Source organism: Hylaeus volcanicus, chromosome 7, assembly GCF_026283585.1.
Source record: "Hylaeus volcanicus isolate JK05 chromosome 7, UHH_iyHylVolc1.0_haploid, whole genome shotgun sequence".
Classification (NCBI taxonomy): Eukaryota; Metazoa; Arthropoda; class Insecta; order Hymenoptera; family Colletidae; genus Hylaeus; species Hylaeus volcanicus.
This window is the reverse complement of record NC_071982.1, coordinates 15,651,820-15,673,415: the sequence shown is the minus strand read 5'-3', so window position 1 is coordinate 15,673,415 and position 21,596 is coordinate 15,651,820. Positions and strand designations below refer to the sequence as shown.

Sequence of the window (21,596 nt, the reverse complement as noted above, 5' to 3'; positions counted from 1 at the left end):
CAGGGCTCGAGAGGTCGCATTCGTAGTAGCAGAGAGTGCCGGTGCGCGATTAGCCGCGACGTGGATTGTCAAAAGCTCGGGCAGGCACGTGATGTACCGTTAAGCAGGCGTTCGCCTATCAAATATTCGACCTACGACCTGGCGACGCTCGGCAGCGTGAACGCGGAAATACAGGTACGCGCGCAACCATAGGCTCGCGAATGACCTTACGCGGAGTCCGTTTGTCTCTTTGCCTGGAGACTCACCGACGGAGGCTCGCTTTCGATGGGATAATCGCGGATTCCACGGATACAGTGATTTACGATCCCGCCTGGTCGTCGATGCAAGACGAATTTCGAGGCGACGAGAAGCTGCGCGTCGCGAGATTTTAATCGTATCCCTCCTCCTTTAACATTCTTCTACTCTCCACGCGCATTTCAACTCGCGGGAATTTTTCGCCGGCGCCGTACTTGCGGTACAAATGGCCTCTGGAATCGAAAATTCAATCGAATTCAAATGAATTTCCTTCATTTTAAATGTAGAAAATTTCAATGAATCTATGCAAGGAACACCAAGGAATTATTTTCAAATATTTTTGTTATCCCTGAAGAAGAGCCCAAGAAATTTAACTCCATCTTTAAATCATTTCAAATTAAATACACGCGCGTGGAAAGAAAAAGAGTACCTGTATAATTATTAATTTTCTAATCATTTCTTGCTTCCAACGACCAGGCTATTTGATCGTCGAGAAAGACGATTATCCTTAGCAATTCTTCGCGGATGCATGATTGCGGTGCTGCGGGAATTATACGAATTATAAATGTCTGGGATGGTTGTTTAATTGTTACGGAGGGCCATCATTCGCGTGAATCGTTAGCCGGGCCGCGATTGCGTCGTTTAGGAAATTGTTTAGGTATCATAAGTATCGTGAGCGTTCGTCCAACCGTGTGTCGGCTCGTTATTCGCGTGAATTGTTAAGCGACTTGTAATTACGCGACGATGGGAGAAAAATTGCTTGAATTATAAATGTCTTGGACGGGCACTTTATTGCCGGGAATATTGAACGGTACTTTCCATTTCTCCCATTATACTTTTCATTATATTCGTCCTAGCAATTCTGGCTACGATTGCAATAACGGTTCATAACACGGAGGTACGACGATTTCTTGCGAATTCGCGACGATATCAATTATTTCGTATTAATCAATTTGAACAGCTCGATTCTAATTAAATTAAAGACTTGGCGATATAAATTTCATTTCTATGATCTACGTTGCAACTGTAGCACAACAATTCTAACCCTGAACCTCAGATTCTAACCTAATTCAACCACCCAGCCCTACCTTGACATCCCGAAGCGCCAAGTTCATCGAAACTGTACATCCTGGTGCCCCTCGCCGTCCCCTTCCAGGAACAGCGCGTATCTCGGTGTTCAATGTTCGCAAAAACGTTCCTTTATCGCGTCCCTCCTCGCTTCCACTTCACGTTCCTCGATAATCATCCTTCGTAAAATTCCCTCTCGACTCCAGGAAGAAGACTCGGGGCAAGCTCGAAGAAAGAGGATCAGCAGTCGGTCAACGTCGTCGCTTCAGCGGCGCAATAGAGAATTCAAATAAATCGCTAATCGCGAGCATTTATCCTTTCGCGCCGGTGACGTACGGAGTGGCGAGTATGCGGTAAGCCCTCTGCTTTCCTCCTCCCTCCGTGAGGCGCTCGACTTCCTCCTCCTCTCGGCGAGTGCGTCTTCATCGGTTTTATACGTGGGCACCTTTGACCATTGGCGCCGTCGACCTGCAAAAACCGCTCGCGAGGGCACTGTTCATCCCGTTACCGTTCCTTTGTGCACTGTGTCGTCCACGTAACGCAACTGGTGTCTTCCTGGGATTCGAAGGGTGGCGCGCGTCCCATATGTGCTGGGTTGTCGATGGCAAAGAGATTCTCTGCAGAATTTTATATTCAATGGCTACAATTGTATCATGGTAAATCTATACTTCAGTGATGTTCCCATAATAATTCAATCGAAGTAAAGGAACATATCGAATCTATTTTGCATAGGGATCAGTTTGCATTTGCCTGTCTGACCAATGACAGAATGAATCTACTTCGAGACTGACTTCATCCCATTACCGACTTCGGACCCATCCAGTACTGTACTGCACAACTTTGCAACACCTTTAAAAGTTGAACATATCAGAATAAGAGGAATCTCGGGCGGAAAACAGTTACAACAATTACAAAATCACGATCTACTCAAACGTCGAGTGTTCAAGGGACCCTCTGGCCAGCATACCAACACGAGCTTGAACCTAGAAGACAGTCGACACCCACGTCAAATTTCCAGCAATGTTACATGGAATGACTGTCAGGAGGTCGAAGATTCCGTGGAAAGTCAGGGTCAAACGGGGGGGTGGGAGACCCGGCAAAAGGCTGCGCCTATGCGTTCAAACCACTCCTTTAAACGAGGCAGCATCGAGCACTGGGGCCCCTTGGCTATCGAGAAGACCCGAGACATGGGTAGGGGGTCAGGAGGGGTGGGGGCACGGGAGAGGGAGGCAGAAAAATGAAAAAGTCACCGATGCCATGCGAGCGACGTGACCTCTCGTCGGTGACCCCGGACGAACCGGCCGACGACGACGAGGAAAGGGGGAATGCCAGACCTCAGGCTACGTTCACAGTTCGCCGAAAAAGGCATGCTACACAACCGGCACGCCGATTGTGTTGACCGGTCAACGTGCCTCCTTTGACAGTCGCCGTCTCTCTCTTTTCCTGGTCGCGTTAATTTATGGCCGATGCAAATGGAAATATTCACCCGTACGACTTCTTCGCGAGGAGAACTTGTAATTCGGAGCCTGAAGCCTCCTATGCTTTGCAAACTCCTCGGAGGCGCCATTTTGTGGATTATAAGGAAGAGTGAAATGTGAAGGAGTATTTAAAATGGGGGGTGTTTGTTTTTTCACCTATAATTGGAACGTGCGAATTAATGATCGTGCTTACTAAACCCTCCTTGCTATTTTCTGATTCACGATCAAGAATTCCACACTTTTCTCAATGTGTACTTCAAAATGGAGAACTTGGTACCTCCACCCATAATTGAACCGTGTGACTCGATGATGGCAGAAGATAACCGTTAGGTGCAGACTGTAGCTATGGGAGCTGAATCATAGAATGAGATACTTGTCTATTCCTGGGACAGTTTTTATGTTTTGAGGATGACCTTGTTTCTGCCGAGGACAATTGTCGTTTCAGAGGCTAATGCTAGTCACGAAGGAATAGGACTATTGATAAACCGATCATTAAAACGAACTGGATCGGAGAATGAAGCTTCGACACCCTTTTCATACCTCGAAGGTGACTTTCTTTTGATCGAGAGTGACACGCTGATAATAGTTGCATGCCAGAGATTAATGGTACCCATTAGCAAACGAATAGATGGACTATAAATCTAACCCAAAAGAAAATTGAAACGCGCGTAAAACGAAATTAAACTGTAAATTAATTAAATACTATCGACACCGTTATTAACAAAGTCAGTTATTAAAAATTTGCAAACCTTCCATTATTAACCGTTCCCACCTATGATCTCAAAGTTAGTACGTTCAGCAAGCACACGCTACCTTGCCAGTTCCAGTGTCAATAATATCGCATCTTTATTGCCCGAGGATCATGAAAGGTTACGAATGCATCCTGTTGCAATAAACACGCACCGCTATCGCCAATAATAAAATCTAGGGTAACCATTTTATTCCCATATCGAAACACGTTTCATTAACACCTCTGTTCGACCCGAGGATAGGTCAGCCCATTCGTTCGCGTTAACGTTAACGCCATCAAGGAATAATATAAGTAAGAAAAAAAAAACAATACTGCCTACATGGAAACGGAATATACCGTGGAAATGGAAATATAAATGTACAGTTACGGGTACGACGGCGCACCTATATCCTTTCATCAATCTAACCTAGAACTTGGCGGTCGACCTTGCGTCGATCGAAGCGCCATCACGATAACAGTCGTTCAACCTCCCGCGGAGTTTCGTGCGATCTCCTCGCTACGCAGAGACGTTTTTTAACGCGACCGGCTACCTAACGACGAAGGAGGCTCGCATGGCGGTAAACTCGCCACTCCGATCCGAACGGAAAAAGTCTCGTGGGGACGACTGCCTATTTATCCATTCCTAGTACGACTCGTTAGTCTCCTTCGACTTTCTTGACTTCCTGATTGCCTTCCCAGTCCGCCGTATCGTGTACCTGCCTAGCCAGACAAATTCCGGTCGTTAAAGCTCAAGTGTCCCGTCGTTTCCACGCGCGTGTGAACCGCGTGAACCCTGAAGACTAAAGCTCGTACCCTCTTTAGAGGGGATGGCGAGGAACGAGTAACGAGCCTTGCGGGCCAAAAAGGGAAAGTTTTGCTATCGCTACAGCCCCTGGAGTGTTCCTAATTTTTGTACACGAGGAATCAAAAGTTTCTTGCTCTATAATTCTATAAGGGTGGTGATAGTTTGAAAAGGAAACTCGAGTGACCAAAACATTCCTCCTCGACGTACATATCCTCCCTCTGGGCCAGCAAGGGCGAAGATTCTGCGATCAACGAATCAATTTATCGACGCGTGACAGCTACTACCGCGAGAACCTCTCACGTCGATCACCATTTTAATGGCTCGACCATGGAACCATGCCCATAACGGACTGTAGTAGCGGATGACTCCAAGATATCTCACGACAATGTGGGAAGATATCCGTTCGCGATTCAGGCCGCGCCGTCAGGATTGTTAACGAACAAGAAATTAACCCGTCCCAGCGGATTTACGCGGCGTTTCTTCAAGGCGTGTCTTTGACCCTGGAGGGCGGAACTCCTCCCATATCGGCTGGAAAGAAATCCACGGAAGGAATGACTTCTGGCCGTAATTAAACCATTGACGTTCGAGGTACCGTAAAGGGTCAATCCGCGTTGTCTAGGTCACGGTAGTCGGTTGGACGTGGAACGCAGCCAGCGAGCGGCTTCGCATAACTGCGAATAACCCATTAGCGGATGATATTCGTCCGAACGGCAGCGAACACTGACAAGTGTTCGAGAGTGGTGGAAGCCTGACGAACGCCGTGGTATTCCGAGGATTTCCCGTAACCCGTGACTGGACACGGTCACCGATTAATCTCCTCGCGGATTGCTCGATTCAATTCGCGTTCCTGCTACCGCGCTTATGGCTTGTGTTCCTCCAGGAAAGTTATTTCTAGCGTCGGGGTAGAATCGAGGTGAAAGGTGTCTTCTGGGATCCTCGAGGAGAAATTTTCTTATGGTAGCAGGCTTAGTTAGAATGCCTCCTGTATTCCGACGATTTCAAACGACTTCGTCAACCTAATCGGCCGGGGACTGTTTAACGGGGTTTGCCTGGAATATGCTGAGAAGGAAATAATTAATACGTAACGGTAGGTGTTGGAACAATTGTCGGGGATGAGGATATTGAGGGAATTGTCTGATGGCTCAGATTGTACCGAAGGTATGGTAGTTGAGTGTCCTCTCTCAGGACTTCATATCCTTGGGCAGGATATCCTTACAAACACCTGTTACTTCGGAGTCGTGAAACGTGTCATTCAATCTCCTCCGCCATCGAGATCCTATCTCTAATCATTCCTCACAAAGCAGCATGGTAGATTCTATCTTTCCACTATCCTCCTCCTAGCAACGTAGTCTTCGAGTTGAGCTTCCCGAAGTCGAAGGATTGACTATCCACGAAGAAGATTCAACCGAAGCTGTCCATCAAATTTCTAACAAGCCATCGAATGTATCTGACTTCCTTCTTTAAGTGTTCAGGAATAGTAGAGATAAAATAACTACAATATTGACATGGCCATTTGGTACTCTGTTGCTGACCTAACCAATCCTAGATCTAACCCAGTCCCTTCTACCCCAAAGATCCTATTCCCAATCACTGTGCTGTAAGTAACATAGTAGCTACTGCTCTCCCGATTTCCCTCTTCGACAACCTCAGCCTCCAACCTCCCTCAAGCATCTTCTCCCTCATGAATCTTCAACTCAAAGGTCAACGTGTCTATCCCTAATCATTCGTACGAAAAGTAAGAATACCAAACCAAGGAAGATCGACGAATTCTCAACGGTCAAGCTCTCACCAGCAAGGACTGCAGCTCGTGGGTTGGGCCAGCCTCCCTCTATAAATTTCCCGTCTAAAAATCAATCGACGCTTCCCGCGAAATTGTCCTACATCCCAGGTCTGGTGTTTCTCGTTCCTGCTCGCTCCGTCACGGTGCATCCTCGCGGCGTCTCTGTTGCTACGGGCAAACAGGCACGGCCGCCAGCTCTACCGACTGGCTGTCAGTGTACCTGCCGACCAGACAAATTCCGGCCATTAAGCGTTCGAACGTCGTCGTGGCGGCTGTGAACCCGCTCTCCTAAGGCCCCCGTGCGCCGTGGAATATAATGGTGGACCGTGGATTGACCCTTGCGGTACTCCCACCATCGCCAGCGCCGAGGATCACCTACACGCGCGTCCCCTCTGCGACCACAATCGCAGACACCGTGCGGCTTGGGGCCACCGACGCACGACCACCACCATCAACCGCCAGTGTGTCTCAGAGGGGCCCGTTGAGGCCTCGAGACGCGCCACGACGCCTATACGCTTCGCGACCGAGCTGTACGTGCCGGGGTCATATTCTCATCGGCGATGCATGGCCGCCGTGGTTGTCGTTGGGTACAGTCGACCGAAACAGTTCGTCCTAGACTCGCTCGTGGATGGAAAAAGGCAGCTAACCCGAGAGGGACTGCTTGGCCCGATAGAAATCTGATCGCTCGTTACCTGTTCCCATCCCACCCCCACCCCCCACCTCCTCGCGAGCCGCGTCAGAGATATCGTGACCGTTTTTGCGCTGGGTCATTGGGGTTCAGCCGAACGATGCATCCGCGGCTTTTTGCTCGAGTCCTCGTGGGGGAATACCCGGAGCAAGTGGAGCAGACCGATGGTGCAGGGTGTGGAGGATGTGGAGTGGCGTTTGAGGATAGTGGGAAGAGCGGTTATGATCTAGATACTGGTAAAATGGTGAAATAGTTGATGACGAAGGGAGTTCGAGGGTGGCCTCGATCTTATACCTATGGCAGGTCAAATTGAGGGGTGTAACTGACCTTGGGTGCCCTTGATCCATATCGAATGATCTCGAGTTATAGATTATTGTATTACCCTGTTGGAAAACACTGAATTTATATAATCTGATTTATACAATCTTAATAGTGTAGTTTTTCGAAGAAAACTGGTCTTTCTTCAGTGTCGGTAATTTTTCAATTTTCTGTCCTCGATCGTGGACCCCAGGGTTAATTTACAACACATCCTGAACCGTATATGGCTGTACTGAAACAACGTTAAAAAAATATGTAGCCAGCTCTCCGTCTACCCTTTCGCCAAGAAAAAAAAAAAAAGCGGAGGGAACGCGACGATCGATTGAGTACTTTTCACGATCCATTAACTCTGGAAGTAACAGACCATTCTTCTTAACGCGATAATACGTTCACGGTGTCGCGTTCTGAAACGACCGGATGTTAGCGAAACGCAAGCCCCCAGTTTGGTAAAACGATACAAACTGAAGAAAAGGGGGGCGTGTCATTCTTTCCTTACACGTCGTACATATTTTCCTCGGACAAAATCCGACCGACGAGAATTCAATCAAGAGATGAAAAAAGGTATAAAAGGTATAAAAATTGAAGGCACGCATCGAATAGATAGTAAAACAAATTTCCCGTTCAACGTTCCTGCATAATCGAGACTAAACAGTGAAGTCATCGACCCAGGATGCTCGACGCGAGAGGAAAAAGGTCTGATTAAAAACGCGTTAATTGATCGCCGATGACTCGATGAAAAATACGGATGTGTCGACTCACCGACAATGTTGGCGCTCTCTCCTCGTTGCTCGTCTCTTCAAGTTGCGTTTCGCTCCTGAAATGAAAAGAACAGACCATGAAGAACCAGTTCCCGATCGTTGTAATTTAATAACACAATTTATACATTATTTAATAAATGAATATAATGTAAAAGATTTGGAATATTCCCTCCTGTTTCCATAATAAGACCAGTTATTTGACCTATCCGACCTTCGCGCAACCATCGCACAGGTTGACCTCGTCGACTACTTTGCAAGCTCCACTTCCTACTACCCAACGAATAATTTCAATTAGTTCCGCCCCGTAGATTGATGAACAAACAAACGAAATAACTCGCTATCGGTGGAACACAAAGCCAGAGAGAGATGGAGTCTGGAGCCGGCGTTAACGAGCCATTTACCCGTTACGCCTTAATTTGTCCAACCGTGCATGCTTCCCTAACGACGATCAATCGTCAGAATTAACTTTCTGCTTCATTTGCGGCCTCCGAGGATCGTTAAACCGACGAGAGGCTGCCGGCGAGCCAACCTACGATTAGATCCACCGCGAACTTAGCGCGCGCGCGCTCAATCCTTCGAATATTAATCTTTGGTTCGGCGCCTATTATCCGAACACCTGTGACCGTTAGATCGTCGGGTGGTCCCTCATGCAAATTGATCCGCAATCAAGCTAACTCTCGACTAGCTGCGTTCGTAATTCACTTGTAGCTCGAGAAAAAATTGAGTGGGTTAAAGATTAAAAAAATTCCTGGATGGGAACATGGTGGATGAGGCTTGAGATTTAAAGCTAGAGATTCTCTTCTTCTAGGAATCCTCCTGGGAATTGGAGGAAAATAAAATTGATTAGAATCACGGTACTTCGTCTTTAAAATAGAATGCGCTAGAAATTACGAAAATCTTCTGAAGATTCTCTTGTGAAGATTCTCTTCTTTTTAAGTTTGTCTTGCATACACTCTTACAATAATCTTCTCTGAGAAGATTCGCTCCATTCGTTCCACTTAGAAAGCCATTTCTCAACGTCACTCAAATTCCCTTATCAAATTGAAAATCCTCATAATCGTTCCCAATATTGCCAATGCTTCTTCGTCCACTCCAAGAACGCGACACCGCGTGTCGGCAACAGGCTCGGTTCGCACTGGATTATCCAAGTAGAAAATGTAATGGAACGAGTAAAGTTTGCGGTCACGCGTCGTTGAATCTGGCTAGAACCGGCAGCAGAGAGCAGAGAAGGCACGAAGCCAGGGAAAGAGAGACAATGCCGTCGACGATAGAGCACCAGGCGCGATTAGGTAACCGAGAACCGTATCGACGTGCTCGGACCTGGCAACGAGTGGGTGTAGGATACACGTGCGAGAGGGGTGGGAAAGAGGGTTAGATAGGTGAACGCATTGGTCAGATAACGCGTTTGCATGGGCTCGTTCCAGATTCCGTGGACCAGCCTAGTTTCCACAGAAGTTTCCATAAAACGTCTTCGACTGGCCCTGAGAAAGAGAGATGTAACCGCTCGCCTCGATTTTCAACGCGAAACCGGAGAGGGTGGCGAGGAACACCTCGAAGCGAAAGAATCGAAGTGATTCGCAGACACGAGGGGAGCGGATGGGTCATTAAATTCCCTCGTACGCGATTATCGGGGCAACTCTTCCTCCGTTTTCCGTTTTATCTGCCGGCTGGATCCCGTGTTCTCCTGGTCGGCCGTTCGCGTTTCGCCTTCGCGAGATCGTCGCGGATAGATACCGCCGCTTGGAAACTCCGCAGCCCGCTCCGCGAGAACCGCCACCAGAGATAGAAACGCGCGAAACGCGCGTTTAAAGACTCGGACAAATTGAGGCCGGCCGGAGCGTGTCCGCCTTCGAGGCGCATTCTAAAGGCGCGCGGGAACGCGCGTATAAATATGCGAGCACGCAGCCGTGTGGGCCGTGTCTTTGCACGCGAGCCTGGTTTCCTTTTTTCGGGGCCCCGACGGTTAACTGTGTGTCACAGAACCCCATGGAGAGAGGCGGCACGCAGCTCTGGGAATTTAGAAGGTGCGCGACGCAACATTGCGCGCTGAGAGTAGCATGCACAGGTTTGACGATCTCGTTCGATCACATTGCTGCCACGTTTGAAGATCGCTATTAAAACCGAAGATACGCGCGGAACCGAAGTACAATAACTACTTACAGATAGCCTTTCCCCGCCCGACAATATATCCGCAAACGTTTGATCTAATCTGAGCACGTCTATGGAAACAAAAGTACAGAATTCTGATTGTGTAATAGAAGAGCTTCGAGAATAACGGCGCTAAAAAGACAATGTTACTGGCACTGCGTGCAACGAAACACGACGAAAAGGAAGAAAACCGTGGCTCGCCAGCGAGTGGTTATCTGATCTAAATTTTCTGAACACCGCAGCGCCGCGGAACACTATCATTTTCAACGCGGCGAAGGTGTCTAATGGTGGTATAATAGCGGACGGATTTGACTCGAGAAGGGGAACGGTCTTAGGCGACCGCGCGGCAATAAACGTCAGTGGAAACGGCTGAAGATTAGCCGAGATAAATCTAATTGACCGCGGTGAAATAAGATAATAAGTGCATAAATATCTATCGGGCGTCATTGTTGTCAGCGAGCCAGGCAACGAATGAAAGCAATTGGACGCAATGCGTCCTCGCCTGTGTGTCGGTAGTCAGCTCAACGCTCGACGATGCGCTACCGAGAGATGGTTTGCCAGATGGATGCAAAGATACGTCGGACAAACGAGTAATAATAATCTTACTCTCTGTCAATCCAGCCTTGTATCTCGTTCCATTGAAAACCTAACCGTCGCGCGGGCTCTATCGATCCCCTTTGTCTGGAACAAAATCTCCCATTCCACTGGGAGTTTTATACGCGGTATTAACGGGCCAGCCTGCTCCAAGACTCGTCCGTTTCACTCTCGCCTCTCGAAACAGTTATCTGGAACATCTATTGGAAATCGTTCCGGATGACTGGTGGAAAATGGCCGCCTGCGTCCAGCGAAAGACACTTCAATTATCCCGAGCCGCTATTGGAAATCCCATTACCACCTTTTTTCCCCTTGTTAGGGCATTGCCAAATAACGATTGAATTCTACGGAGTACCCGCGATTACCTAGCGTTTCCAGTTTCCATCTCTAGCAGTACCTAATTCCTGCGCTTCGCTAACGGGGTAGAGGTCTCCGAGAGCCTCGCACTGGCGCGAACCGCTCACTTTCACCGACGAAAACGACGAAAAACGAACATCGTCGAAAAAGAAAATCAGAAGGGGTCGAATAAATTTCCTGAGCGAGATCGTCGAGCAGAAAAGAAGAGCGCGGACGCCGTGAAACGAAATACGAGGCGCGCCATGATATAGTGGAGGGAAAGGTTAAGTCTCGAACTCCGTGGACCATACGTTATATCGGAGTACGAAAACTAGTAGGACAACATGACTCGTAGCTGCCTGGAGGGTTCCTATTATACGACCAGACTATCCAAGTCATTCCCAATGGCAGGATTAAACGTATCTCGAATGAAATTGGTACTACTTGCAACATTGAGCCACATCGTCGCGTATCGTGCCTGCGTTCGTGTACGATTCTCTCCCTCGTTCGCTCCTTCTCTCTCCATTTAACCCTCCATCTAACCCTCTCTCTCCCTCTCTCTCTCGTTCCTTCTAGCCGGCTGGCTAGCAGCAATAAATATGCTGATTAAGCGGCAACATACCGCCGGTTAATTTGCAGTATATCAGTATCCAACAGTGCATTTTAATTGGTCGTGAAGCATTATTGCAACGTATAATCAATGACGCTACACATCAACGACGATCCCTATTAACGCTTAGAACACGGACGAGCTGGAATCCCGGAAAAATCGGCCGAGCCGCGCGGTATTGAAACCAAAGCGCCCGTCCCACAGGCGCGACTTTGATCGAGAGCGCAATACTTTAGCTTATTCCCAGCGAGCAGCCTCGCGCGCGATGGGATGCTTCTACACGGACGCGAATAGAATTCGAGGGGAACGCGATACTCGCGGATATCGAAAGGGGAACTTGGGGACTTTCACGAGCTGACAAGTCCAAGAATTCTAATATTCTAAGCTGACAATTCCAAGAATTCTAATATTCCAATTGAGAGAATTTTAGAATTTTCCGAAGTCCCAAATCGAACAAGCTGGAAGGAAATTTCCAAATTTCCACCATGGAATTGCAAGAGCGCGCGGAGCGCTTTCGCTCTGGTAATTACGATTAACTATTATCATCTCAGCCAGGTTGTGTCAGGCCTGCTCCGTAATGCCGAAGTCGACGTGTACAATGGCGCGGCGTAGCGTTGCACAACTGTCGTTGCAGAGTCGCAGATTTCGTTGCAAAATCGCTAAAAGGTCTGCGCAGCCGACAAGAGCGCGACACCAATCCTCGTTGCAACCTTGAAGCGTCGAAGCCTAGATGCACTGGCGAGCGTGAGACTCCGGCCTATTTAGCTGCATCGGTGCACTTTACCGCGAGGGGGGAAATCGAGATCGCGATACTTTTCATCGTTTCACAATTGAATAGATCATGCCTTGATTCCCGCCCAAGAATTCCGCTACGACCCGCACCGATCGCGATCGCTTTTAATTACGCTGAAACGGAAGCTGCGTTTATAATATTTGACTCCATCGGACAAGACACGATTGCGCGACAGGCTGTCCATTGTTCTCGGCTTGATCGAAGCCATCGGTCTCGCAAACTAGTTTCTGTCGATCGGTGTTAACAGATGTTTACATTCCCACTCGAGTAATCCCGTCTAGCTCCGACTTTCAACGTTCGAGACTTTTACAAAGTCCTCCATTTCTATAAACCGAGGATGTCAGGCTTAATGGTCGTTTTAGTGTAGAGCTATCTTCTAATAATTCTTGCAAAGTGAAGACATTAAGCTGTCATTAACCGGCTAAGAAAATAGCCCAAAGGAAGAGGATACTCTCGATAGGAGTACACTCTCGAAACACTCTGACCTTCTGCCGCTCGGCGATCGCTGAAGATCGTTATAGACCCGTTCTGAAATCGATTCCATTAGCCTTAAGTGGCGTCAATTATCGTTCATCGCGGAATTAATCTCGCTGGCAAAATTCCACGGCAATAATAGTCTTCGTGTATAACCTAGTGACTCTTTGTTACCTGTGTCTGGAGGCGATACGGTTTCCAATGTTTCCATAGATAGGCTGTTATATGAGGTGTCACAGAAATGTGGACGATTGATAGTTGGATTACATCATACAGAAACAATGTGTTATAACATTCGTCTCTCTGAAAGCTAACAGTTATCGATGCTTCAAGAAGCAGGACCGATTGAAATTCAACGTTAATTCGGTCGATATCGAAGTCCGTCCGTGCACTAATAAAAATCTAGTTAATCCGACAGTTCGTAAAGGAACGAATAGGACAGGTCTGTGGCGTATCTATTCCCAGGTCACGTATCAGTTGTCACGTTGCTGACAAGGTGTCAGCCACCGTGCAGTATGACTAACCACGAAAGAAGCTACCGATTACCAACTACAGCAGAGAAAACTTCTGGAACGATTAGCTAACAAAGCTCACTGAGATTTCTTCGTGTCCTCTGGGTAGTTCGACTTCAGAATTTCAAATGAGCATCTTTGACCACTGGGGACCGCAGCCTAGGTCACCTCCCCTTTTCATAAAAGCCAATAGACGTCGTTAATCTTTTCCTTATCTGCTAAAGCTTCGCGCAGCTCTTCCTGCTTTTCCGGTTAAACCTTTCCCGAGTCTCGTAACCTGTTCTCAATGCAACCTCTCGTGATTGGTATCGTCTACTCTTAAACGAATTACTTGAGATAATCTCGTTCAATGTTTTTGAATTAATAAACGTTACGGGACTGTTTATTATCCGTCATCTCGAATTAGCTGTGCTGTGCAGTATCGACGATGTCACGAGGGACGTTGTCACCTGGCATCTATTTATGTATCTTGGTTTTCACCTTCAATTTTCATCTTCCCCCATGTTCTCACCCTTTACATTAACACTCTAACCTCGTGAGGAATCTTGAGCTTCAGAAGACAGATTCTCTATCCACCCTGTTACTTAGACCACTGAGCTCCATAACTTCATACTTTCTTCCCCGACCCCTTCGCACGTATTTTATTGTTACATGTTAAGAATCCAAAGCCCGACGATGAGTCTCCTATTTACAGGCTCCATTCGCGAGACCATACGTCGAAGTGAACCGTGTCGATTCCACAATTTCGTATGCGATCGGATCCTTGCCATCGCATTCCCCATCACTCCGACAGGTCTCGTGCCATTGCTTGGTAGCAGAGAGAAGGGAAACATCGGCCTCGCGGGCTGGCGATAGAGTTGCTCCATAGTTTACCGACTCCTGTCGTCCGTTGAAATTTGTACACCGTCGTGGCGGGACACCCGGTACGCGGACCGACTCGTTGCTCAACTTGTCTCGCAAGAGCATAACCTTTGGAGAGACGGACCGACGACGCCGCGGATAGAAAGAGAAAGGCGGGGAAAAAGCCAAAGGGAAAGAGGGTACCGTGCATAGGCAACTCGCAATCATCGTCGTCGGGATACCGAGAGCCGCGTTACTGCACCCCGACGACGGTTACCAGCTTTGCACGAACATTTGAAGGTAGACTAGGTTTGAGATTGTTTGACTCTGTTTGAAAGACCTTTGTGAATATTTGACGACTGGTATTGGAAACAAGGATACCCAAGCTATGTAACTATGATACGCTTTCGCCAATAATGGAAGGAAGAAACAAACACAAGAATTCTTGACTTCGAAAATGGCGGAAAAATCACGGCGAAATAAATCAATCCCAAACAAAGGGATTATTTGCAACGGAAAGGAAATCTTGCGTAGAGAAAGTCCTGCGCAAATGGGATAAGCGTAATTTAGCGACTGCGTTTGAAGGCCGCCGTCGCGAGTTACGACGCGATGCGCGTTTGGACTAATCACGTCGATAACGCTCTCGTCCTGTGAACTATCACCGGCTGAAATCACGCGGCCGCGAGAGCCGCCAGCAATCCGGTTGGCGAGTTGCGTGACCGCGAAAATCTATTCCTTCGTAATGCTATCTGTTATTACGGGCGTATTTACTTAAGCGTATTAACGAGCCCGCAGTTGCCGTATCTAACGACTCTGGAATTGAATTAGATTGTTAATCGTTCCGTGTTAGAGTCGGCTCGTTCACTTGAGGAATCATTCCTTGTTGAGGAAATGTTCACTGTCGACAGAGCTAGATAGATTCTTCATAGATGAACCGTGGAGGATGTTAGAGTAGTAGATATCTTGGATGACTTGGAAGAGCTGTGCTTTGATGGACCGAGTGACGTTTATAAGAGCCAAAATTGCATCGATGATGGCATCTTCAGAATTGAAAAGCATCATGTAGGGTCTGATGTATTATAGGTGTATAAGCTTTTTTTCTCCGCGTCAAACTTTCTTCTTTCAAAGGAGTTGACACGCGTTGTTCACAGCCCATCTAGCACTAACTAAGCCACCTTGTAGCTGAATAATATTTACTATTTCCTAACAGTTTCCATACGCAGCCATTTTGGAAGCAGGTGCCTGTCAGAGGTATGATTTCCGTGTACCACTCCAGTTGATCGCTACCGAGAACTGCAGGCTAACTTGACTGGAAACGAAGCTGACGTCGAAGCCTCGTCGAAGCTTAAATGGTACCACAGGAGTTGGCAATAGAGGCAACAGGTTTGAATATTCCCTAGTCTTTCCTAGTCGCTCCAGGCTGACAGACCCTAGTCCCCTGAGCCGGTTGATGAGTTGCGGTACATATATGTCCACTCACGCACTGCCCTGCAGAGACAGCGGAGGTTTAGAAAGGCTATGCATCAACTGGAATGAACACATGGGGTTCGCAACCCAGTATCGTATCTGACAGGTCGTAGGACAACTTGAGCAGCACATAATCCAGAGATAGAGCAAAGCTTCCTCATAGCGCAAGCAAATTTAACGTTGAGTGTTGAAGGTATTCTTCACGGTATGCCCAAATTTTCTTTAGGAGCACAAGGCTGAGACGTTTACTTCTAAAAGATCGTTTCGTCTATCAAACACGCACCTGACGCACACTCAGCCATCGCTCCGGCCTCGGTAGCCAACAGCCGAGCCCCAGCTCCATTTTTCCAGCGGGTTCCACGCGATAGCCAGTTCGAGGGTCAGCAGCCCTGAAGCTCAACGGCAGGAAACGTTCTTCCAGAGTGGCCAGGGGCCCTCAACGTCCAGCTTCGACAGCGAAACTAATCTCTCTCCCGGCATCCTCCATAAATCTAGGCTCGCGTATCGCATTAACGACCCCATAACTCCCAAGGAGCACCGCGATCGGTCGCGAACCCTGCCCAGGGTATACCGACGATGCTGGAACTTCCGTTTCTAAAAGCAGCCAGCCATCGGAGATCCAAAGGGCAGATAAGGTGGGCAGTTTCAACGTTCATTCAATTAGCGCGTTATTCGCGCGAGGCGGGGTCGTAACTTGGCGAACGGTGGCTACTCTGGCCGCGAGTTATGACGTTTCCCCGTCCGCGGCAGTAAAGATTGCTGACCGTTCGCGAGGAGGGGGCGAGGGGTTAGGTTATCTCGCCGCAAAATCGGCCGACTATCCGCGAAACTATCCTCCCTGTTTACGAGTCGGCTGCGCGGCTCGCGACGTAACCGCTGATAGCGGCACGGTAATTGCGTCGGGACTGCCACCACCTCGGACTCCATCCCCGGGGACCCTCCATCTCGGGTGTCCGCTCTTAAGTACGGCGTGGCTGCTCTTAACGCAACCGGACGCCCACGCGAGCATCGCTAACAAGGGACTGCTTTTCTGCTGTTTCTGGCTTGTATGCGGACCGAACAAACGAACAAACCTCTTGTTGATGTATTCAGATGGCTAATCAAGAAATATATCTATATATTTAGTAAATACAGCGACTACACGCTTAGACGATACGAGACGGTCGATTGGTAACTAGCAGAGAGAAGAAGGCAAAACATTACGCGCTTAGCGTTTGTTATACATATGCATACGTATAAGAATCCATTACGCCAAAGAATACTGACCAAATAACGTTGGACCACTTCTGTTTTCCAACAACGCAATAATATCTGTAACTACAAATGTCAGTGGCAAGGTCACTCCAAGGTCAAGCCAACACCGTGCCTCGGCAAGAAAATCCCAGGAACGAGCCGGTGCAGTCGCACTTCAGCAAAACTATCGGGGATCTTGAAGGCAAGATCAGCGATCGACGACCTTCGGATAACCTGTTCCAAGAAGAGTACTCGCCAAGATGCAGTGCGCGTATTAAATAAGTTACACATCTCTGCCCTTCGAGGACCGACTCGTTCGCTCGTTAGGGTCTTTTTAAGTCCTGCTGCTATTTATTAATAATGGTCTCGATATCAAACCCCGCGATGAATATTCCCCGAGGACGCCAACGAAACTTGGATTTCTCGGTAGCGAATCGGACGCGTGAATTCCGACCGGCTAATCGCCATCCCCCTCCCTCCCCCCCCCCCTCCTCCTCGCGTCGAAAGGAGCAGAAATCCAAGAGGACGTGGGTTTTTCTGGATGCTCCCCTTACCTCCATATTTTCTCGGTAAGGATAATCGTTCAGTGGAACGCGCCCGAAATAAAATTTCGCCGAAGCACGTACGAAGAAACTGGTTCCAGCGACGAGGCGCCCTTCGCCTCTCTCTCTCTCTCTCTCTCCCCCTTCCTCCTTCTCGTTGGCTCTCTCTCGCTCTCTCTCTTTCTCCTAATAAACGAAATTAACTTCGTCCGCGGGACGAGCGAGCCGAAAAAGCGGTCGCGTTCGTCGGAATGCTCGTCCTTTCCGAGCGAATCTCCGCGGGCAGAATAAGGATTCTTCTTCCAAGGAGGAGGATATCTCGCTTGCGTGTCTCTCCACGCTACCTCGCGGTGAACACTGAGGATTCAACGAAACTAGAGTCTGGAGGCCTGGACTAACCCGAGGAGGAGCACTTGAAGCGATTGATTCTTCTGGTTTTGGAAGCTAGATCGTTTAGATTTCCCCTTAGTAAGGGAATGTGCAATAAGCCAATTTAAAATTCATTTAAGAATTTCAAATTTCGAGAGCCGATTCGAAGCTTACGATAGACTCCTGTCATAGTGTCTCATAATACCTCACACCTAACGCAATTTTTTCAAACAAGAAGATCGAAGTAAAAACGAGCTATTCCTACAGAAATCACAAGTCGAGAAAGGCTCCGATCCACCAACACAAATTTCGCTAAAAAATTCAAATTTCCAAGGCCTATTGCCCCCACCTTCCCCCTAAGAAGAAGCGCTCCGATACTTTCCATGGAAACGTGGCATGAAAGCGCGAAGAGGCTGTAACGATAACGCACACGTGGCTCGTAACTCGCGAAACTGTGACTAAATCGAGCAACAGCGAGTCTCTCGCTTGCGCGATACTAGGCAGCGATCGGCGCCGATAGTCGAGCAAGAGAATATTGGCCAACTATCGCGCTGCATTAGCATATCTCCGTGGCAATAAAGGTCCGCGCTGTATTCAGCGGCGTAAACCAGCCGATAAATTAAACGCGCTAATCGAACGCCGTTGCAATAAACGCGTGTAATCGACGGAGCGGCGTGCCGATTCAGCGCGACCGGCATACATGGGCGATGAGACCCGAGAAAATTCGTCGACTGGTTCTGGGATCGGTAAACGATGAGCCCAGCTGCTCGTTAGCTGCTTGGATGCCTGGTAAACTCGTTGCCGAACGAATTTACATTAACCAGGATTACTTTATTTCGACTCTTGCGTGGTGGAGACAGTACTACCCCGCACTGTGATCGAACATTGAGAGAGGGGAGCGGTCAACGTGAGAGGGAGTTTGGAGTTTTGTACCGATAGGCCTTTAAATGTTAGTAAGAGCGATGGTCCTCCAACGATCTATCACTTATACATATTAGACCTCGAAATTGTTCTATTTTTGAAGAATGATCCTCTACCATTTCTTTGCGTATAGTTAAAATATTAATTCCTCGAGTTTGATAAAGATGCAGACTTCAGTCCAAGAAGGCCTTCCAATAACACACGCTATATTTAGCCGCGATTAATTATCTAGGATTTACATTGTCACGGACGATCACCCTGCCCTGACCGCTCGCGTTCCTCATAAACGCTCCTTGAATTCCAGTTTGCTGCGTGAAAAGAGAATGACCTCGGCGCTAACATCACGTGCATCACACTTTCTTGCAGCCAGGATTGATAAAACGAGTCTCCTTTACCTGGATAGAGAACGAGTTTGCTAGATTCCTGTTCGGTTTCCAGCCCGCTTTCACAATTTCCTCGTCGTTTCCACGGGGATCGTCTCGGCCATCGCTTGGCGGCCACTTTCGTGGAAAAACTCGCGATGATAAAAAGTCGCGGGGAAACTCTGTCTCTTTCCACCCGAATCATCCTTCTTCGATGCATTTCTGTTCGAGTTCTTCCTAACGGTGCAACTTGCTTTCCAATTTATCAGTGGTTGATTGAAGCAATTTAGTCTGGCAGCCAACGTGTTAATATTGTCCAATCATTTTTTAGATCCTCCTTAAAAGAGAACAATATTTTTGTTTGCAAGTGTAAGAGGTGCAAGTATTTTCTGATTCGGAATAAAAATTGACGCAATTAAGAGATCCTTGTAACCAATCGGCTGGCAATCATCGGTTGCTTAATGGAAGCCGTTGAAATTGCGCTTGAAACGTGGCTGAAACGGCTGCGAGGCTGTGCGTCATCGGCCGCAAACGCGCGGTTTGCGCAAGCGGCTCCAATCGACGCCAGAGTGTCTTTAATCGCTCAATTGTCGCGCACACACGACCTCCTCCTACCCCAAATAACCGAGAAGTCGTTACCTAGAGACTCTGTAGCTGAGGTGTACAGAAATTTAGGAGTGTAGGGGTTGTAAGAAATGAGGGAATACGATAGTCTTGACATGCTCAGGGACAGGATATCAGGAGGGTAGGAGGATGGAGGTGCAAGGGGTTCAGGAATGGAGGAGGTCAGGGGTGCAGGAGTTCAGGAATATAGGGGCTCATAAACGCAGCAGGGTTGAAATATGAATTATATAAATATAAGTATCTTGGAACACGGGAATATAAAAATATAGAAGTGGACAAAACTTTACAAAAGTTCAAAAGTATATAGGAGTACCTTATACAGTCGGTCTCATAAATATTCGTGCCCTCTATGTCTACTAAAGAAGTTTGTTTTATAAACAGCTATTTTCCATAATTAGTAGACAAGTAGTTCTCCGATTGCCAACCAAGGAGAATTTTGTTTTTTTAACGCGTGCTATACGCATGTCCAACACGTTCCTCACTTTCCCATACACTATTTCGAGCATTCGCCGAAGATGCGAAGCGTGGAAGTCGAACCAGTACTTTGCATACTTTATGAGCGAGCGTATCTTCAATGCCAGTACCAGTTAAGTATCTTTTATCGAGACAGATTAATTACCTGTCAGGAACAAACGCTAACGACGCTTTCCAGCCAGATCCTGGAGGGTTTTTGTAACTGCCCTGTGACACCGTTTCCGAAGGAAACCATACGTTACTTCGTTTAATATCTTCGCCACCGGCTCGCCTTGTTCGCCGGGACGTTCGTTTATTTATTTCGAGAACAGGTCGTCGCGAAAGTTATTTATAACACGGTTAACCCCTAACGCGCCGAGGTAAAAGCGTTCTCGGCGATTCCAGGTTTATCGAGTGCTCCTTGACCTATTAATCGCGTATTTATTCCCAAAGGGTGGCGATCGGTATTCGTGGATACGAACTCGTTTCAAATCGGAACCCTCTTGGGTTTGACGATTTTATTCCGAGTCGGATGCAAAGTTTCGCTTCTTGAATATTCATGATCGCGATAGAATTGCTAGCGCGGAAGATAAGTGGACGATTTGCAGCCTTAACGAAGTCCTGACACAAATTTTTATTGTAAATTATTTATTTTTAGAGATTGGAGGTAGAGTGGAATATTCTACATAGTAGATAGCGGATGATTAGTCCACTTTATTTTAAATCAAGGTACTAGAGAAATAAAGTATGTCATTTATCGCAGGAGATTTTTAACGTAGAGTTCATAAGTGGTAGTTTATGTGGAGGCTGGTGAAAAATTGCGACACCTTATTTTTAATATTAAATATAATAGATAAAATTCTAGCGTTTAAAGCGAGAGCGGTATCGGGTTATGCGAAAAATAGAAAAATTTGGGCTCGTCCTTCGAACGCGATTCGTTTGCAATTGAGATGATGTTAGAAACTCGTTCGAGCTGTGGCAACCGTACAGGGAAGTTCCCCTTTTAATTCCCGGCATACCTTTCGTCAAAAACCACGCTGTGGAGAGGATGGGGCAGGCTTTGTTTAGTACGTCACTGGGTCACCGGTTCGGCAGGTTCGAGACGGGTAGGATGAAATTTTACGTGGAAGCAGGGCCACGTTCGACGCGCCAGGAATTTATCCGTGAAATTCCGCCGCGTACCGCTACGGCATAGCGGCACGAAATTGTTTAAGAACCGACACTCGAAGGCAGGAGCAATTTCAACAAAGGAAAATGCAACCAAGAGGCATCGCAGCGAGTAGGTGCTCACAGTCGTTATCGATTTTAATTTGGAGTCACGTGCAAATTTCGACAAAAAATTCATCTCTCGACTCTCACATATTCCCCAAAGCTCGAAACCTTTCTAATTAAATTTCGAAGTAGTTGCACCCCTAAAGTAAATAAACAGCTAGAAAGAGACCGATACGGATCGATAGAA

The 21,596-nt window shown here is 47.6% G+C and overlaps 1 protein-coding gene across 8 annotated transcripts in view; it reads right to left on the bottom strand.

Moving 5' to 3' along the window:
* LOC128880276 (uncharacterized) overlaps positions 1-21,596 on the bottom strand; it is a 162,783-nt gene that overhangs the window by 81,100 nt on the left and 60,087 nt on the right. For all 8 annotated transcript variants that reach the window (XM_054130187.1, XM_054130188.1, XM_054130191.1 and 5 more), the window contains one exon: positions 7,861-7,915. The gene's annotated coding sequence lies outside the window, so the exon portion shown is untranslated. The remainder of the gene's footprint in view (positions 1-7,860; positions 7,916-21,596) is intronic.